This window comes from Schistocerca cancellata, unplaced genomic scaffold (assembly GCF_023864275.1).
Source record: "Schistocerca cancellata isolate TAMUIC-IGC-003103 unplaced genomic scaffold, iqSchCanc2.1 HiC_scaffold_27, whole genome shotgun sequence".
Taxonomy (NCBI): domain Eukaryota; kingdom Metazoa; phylum Arthropoda; class Insecta; order Orthoptera; family Acrididae; genus Schistocerca; species Schistocerca cancellata.
In genome coordinates, this window is record NW_026046091.1 from 10,001 (window position 1) to 15,000 (window position 5,000).

The 5,000-nt window shown below is 55.0% G+C and overlaps 1 non-coding gene across 1 annotated transcript in view; it reads right to left on the reverse strand.

The window, feature by feature from the left end:
- LOC126110685 (small subunit ribosomal RNA) overlaps positions 1–1,017 on the reverse strand; it is a 1,909-nt gene extending 892 nt beyond the window's left edge. The window contains exon 1 of the ribosomal RNA XR_007523851.1: positions 1–1,017. This exon is cut by the window's left edge and continues 892 nt beyond it. This is a non-coding gene — a ribosomal RNA (small subunit ribosomal RNA).
- Positions 1,018–5,000: the final 3,983 nt, after the last annotated feature.

The window sequence follows — 5,000 nt, forward strand, 5'->3', positions numbered from 1 at the left end:
ACGATCCAAGAATTTCACCTCTAACGTCGCAATACGAATGCCCCCGCCTGTCCCTATTAATCATTACCTCGGGTTCCGAAAACCAACAAAATAGAACCGAGGTCCTATTCCATTATTCCATGCACACAGTATTCAGGCGGGCTTGCCTGCTTTAAGCACTCTAATTTGTTCAAAGTAAACGTGCCGGCCCACCCAGACACTCAATAAAGAGCACCTTGGTAGGATTTCAACGGGGTCCGCCTCGGGACGCACGAACACGCACGAGGCGGTCGCACGCCTTCGGCTCGCCCCACCGGCAGGACGTCCCACGATACATGCCAGTTAAACACCGACGGGCGGTGAACCAACAGCGTGGGACACAAATCCAACTACGAGCTTTTTAACCGCAACAACTTTAATATACGCTATTGGAGCTGGAATTACCGCGGCTGCTGGCACCAGACTTGCCCTCCAATAGATACTCGTTAAAGGATTTAAAGTGTACTCATTCCGATTACGGGGCCTCGGATGAGTCCCGTATCGTTATTTTTCGTCACTACCTCCCCGTGCCGGGAGTGGGTAATTTGCGCGCCTGCTGCCTTCCTTGGATGTGGTAGCCGTTTCTCAGGCTCCCTCTCCGGAATCGAACCCTGATTCCCCGTTACCCGTTACAACCATGGTAGGCGCAGAACCTACCATCGACAGTTGATAAGGCAGACATTTGAAAGATGCGTCGCCGGTACGAGGACCGTGCGATCAGCCCAAAGTTATTCAGAGTCACCAAGGCAAACGGACCGGACGAGCCGACCGATTGGTTTTGATCTAATAAAAGCGTCCCTTCCATCTCTGGTCGGGACTCTGTTTGCATGTATTAGCTCTAGAATTACCACAGTTATCCAAGTAACGTGGGTACGATCTAAGGAACCATAACTGATTTAATGAGCCATTCGCGGTTTCACCTTAATGCGGCTTGTACTGAGACATGCATGGCTTAATCTTTGAGACAAGCATATGACTACTGGCAGGATCAACCAGGGAGCTGCGTCAACTAGAGCTGAGCAGCCGGCCGCCCGGGAGTGTGTCCCGGGGGCCCGCGCGAACACGCAAGCGTCCGCTCAATTATTCTGCAAACAGGAGGAGGCTGAGCTCCCCTGCACAATACACCTCGAAACCCTCTCAGGTCCCGGCGGCGCGCAGCGCCGTCCTAAGTACTTGGTCGGGTTCGAGAGAGGCGCAATCGCCCGGAGTTAGGCGAGTAGACGCTTTAGGTGCGACCACCCGTGCTCCCAACTGAGCTTGCCGCTGCCGACAGAGGCCCGGGAGCGTGCTGTCGTGGCATTGCCGGCGGGAGACAACACGCGCCACCTACGGTGACCGGCAGCTCCAACGCCAGCGCCACAGAAGGGCAAAGGCCCCACGTGGGTGCCGAAGCGAACTCTCCCAGCACAGCGCACGTGCCAACACGTCTGCACAACTGCGATACAAACCACCAGCGAGAACCGCTGGGGCGACCGAGCAGCAGACGGCGTCGCGGCGCCGAGTGCCGGGCGGCGGCGCATCCTCAACGCACACAGTCCTCAATCGGACCAGCACACTGCAGATGTCCACCGCGCTTCGCACCGGGCCGGCGAGGACCCACTTTGGCTGCACGGCGCCGCGCGCAGGGTGCCCCGGCGCGCAGCTGCGCCGCCTGCCGCGTCCGTCGGCCGGCGCGCCTGCCACTGGGCGCCCCCACCAGCCGGCTGTAGCGCGTGCGCCCACGCACCGCGCGGCCAGCACGCCGGGCGGCCCCCCCCTCACCGGCCGGGGACAGTCCCACCCACCCACAGCCGCGTATCGCTTCACACCCAGATCCACATTCACGTTCATTGGTGTGGTGGGTATCGCTGACACAACCGCGTCATAGCTGTACCGATCGTTGCCCTCACAGATGTACCTCCAGCAAGATCAACCGCACCACAACGGGTTACCAGTTGTTCATTTGCGTAACGTCACCAGTAAACGTACACGTCCACGTCCATCCCCGTTTGCAAAGTCAACTATTATTGCATGCCTGCCTGTCAGGTGTCAAGACACACTACATCCGCTCACATCCACGCAACAAAATGTGCCCGACTAGAGGGCACGTGGAAGGTGCCCCCGTACGTATGCGATGTCCATTGCGCGACGAACTGTCAACCGGCCTCTGTAGCATGTCGCAGATGTGGAACGCGGGACACCGTGCTATCACATTGTGTGAGAAGAGACTACTATGTCTGCATACACGCGCCACTACATGAACAGACGGCTCATGCTGATCGCCATCCACTGCGTCCATTACTCCCACACGTCTCTATGGCGTACCACACTGCAATACAGCTGTTATGGGGAGATGACACGTAGCTGTGTACACAACATTCTGAGCGGGTTGCGGTTGGACAACAATACATTAATGTAACGTGTCATATGCCATTTACAGAGCAGGTTAAGGCACAACGTGGGTTAGGTTAAGGCACAACGTGGGTTATGTTAAGGCACAACGTGGGTTATGTTAAGGCACAACGTGGGTTAGGTTAAGGCACAACGTGGGTTAGGTTAAGGCACAACGTGGGGTAGATTGCGGCACAACTTGGGGTAGATTGCGGCACAACTTGGGGTAGATTGCGGCACAACTTGGGGTAGATTGCGGCACAACTTGGGGTAGATTGCGGCACAACTTGGGGTAGATTGCGGCACAACTTGGGGTAGATTGCGGTACAACTTGGGGTAGATTGCGGTACAACTTGGGGTAGATTGCGGTACAACTTGGGGTAGATTGCGGTACAACTTGGGGTAGATTGCGGTACAACTTGGGGTAGATTGCGGTACAACTTGGGGTAGATTGCGGTACAACTTGGGGTAGATTGCGGTACAACTTGGGGTAGATTGCGGTACAACTTGGGGTAGATTGCGGTACAACTTGGGGTAGATTGCGGTACAACTTGGGGTAGATTGCGGTACAAATTGCATTACATTGCGGTGCAAATTGCGTTACATTGCGGTGCAAATTGCGTTAGGTTAAGGTGCAACACAGGTTAGGTTAAGGTGCAACACAGGTTAGGTTAAGGTGCAACACAGGTTAGGTTAAGGTGCAACAGAGGTTAGGTTAAGGCGACATAGGTTAGGTTAAGGTGCAAGATGGGTTAGGTTAAGGTGACATAGGTTAGGTTAAGGTGACATAGGTTAGGTTAAGGTGACATAGGTTAGGTTAAGGTGACATAGGTTAGGTTAAGGTGACATAGGTTAGGTTAAGGTGACATAGGTTAGGTTAAGGTGACATAGGTTAGGTTAAGGTACAAACTGGGTTGTGTTTTGGTACACATTGCGTTGTAGTACAGTACACGTTAGGTTTGGGTACGGTACACATTGTGGTATGGGATGGCGTGTTGGTGGGGGGGGGGGGGGGGGGGCGGGGCGAGGTTCGTTCATATTGACCGTAGGAAGTGGATGCCCGAGGCAGCGTCAGTGTGTCAAAGGAGGTATGTCACGTTGGGATGCGCTTTTCGGTAGTGAGAGGGGGCGCGCCGTGTCCGAGGTTGCGGCAGACCTGTGTGTTTCATTCCTGCCAGTGTGTTTGTTCTGTAAGACGAGGCAGTGTGGTGATGTTGGGTGCACCCCTGTGTGGGACATGTGTGGGTGTTGGTGGCTTATCTGAGCAATTGTGGTTGTCGGACGAGTGGGATATTCTGTTTTATGATTGGACCTCGTGGCCTGGTTATCATAGTCTGGTTGGTGTACTGTGGCGGATAGGATGCACCGGACGTTGGTCCATGGTGGTGCTTAATTATTGCATCTGTGTCTGTTACAGGCAGAGAGTAGTGTGTGATAGAGTGTGTGGGTGACGTGTGGTTCCTTTTGTTTGCACAGACGTTCAGCATGTATAGGGGCATTTGCGTATTTGATCTATCTATGTGGGCCTGCATAGTTTACTGAGCAGTGCTGCGAGGTGACTGAACTACGAGCGACGTACTCATTTACAGCGGAATGGTTGCCTTCTACCAAAGATGGCGTATCGACTCTACGACAGCGTTGGCACCGCAGGAAGCGGTGTCGTAAAATGGCCCCCACACCGTCATCGTTGTGCGGGGTAGTGACCGTCTATATTGTGAGAGGAGTCCTGTTTGCCACTGGGCGTGGGGTCTCGCGTCCTGCGGTTCAGTGCCCCCAGGGAAGCGCGCGGACGTGGTGCTGCTGCTGCTGTAGCAAGCGAGCTACTTAGAGCATGTATAGGGACAGCGGGAATATGGCATATTGGATATAACTCTTCATGAAACGCATGATATAGGGGTGGATTGCACGTTACGAGTGCGGGAAGAGTCCGCCGTTCATCCGCTGGAGTTGCGATTTGGGCGGTTGGGGTGGGGCACTTGCGGGTGCGGGTGCGAGTGGAGTGGAGCGGAGCGATGATCGGTCGACGACTTCGTGCGGCGCAGGCACTGGCGTTGGGGCTCCTGTGGTGGACAGATGATGCAGGCTTTGTGGGTGGCGTCGGAAAATGGGCACTGTGGGCCCTAGCGATGTCGTCGTCGGCTTGTCGTCTCATAGATGGCAGTATCGTCGGTGCAGCAGGCCATGTTGCGGGAGACCTGCAGATGGCGGTATTTTTGGTGGTGCGCTCGACATGGTGGACGTAGTGTCGTCCGATTCGCGTAGATGGAGCTATTGCATGTGGTTTCGTCACATTGTCATAGATGGCGGTGCCGTGTTTTGGAGGTATGGTTGGCGTAGTTTCGTTCGATTCCTGTAGATGGAGGTGTCGTTTCTGGGCCGGATGGCAATGTAGTTTGGTCACATTCCCATAGATGGCTGTGTTGCGCCTGTGGGCGGCGGTGTCACCATCGTCCCATAGAGGTCGGCATGGTGTCTTCACGAAATAAGACGCCTGGGTATCCCACAGATGGCGGTATGGTCTGTTTATTGTGGACGTTGCCGTCGTCGGGACCAGAGGGCGTGCGCGAACCGTTGACCATGCGTTATTCACGGAAGAACACGTCGTACTATTT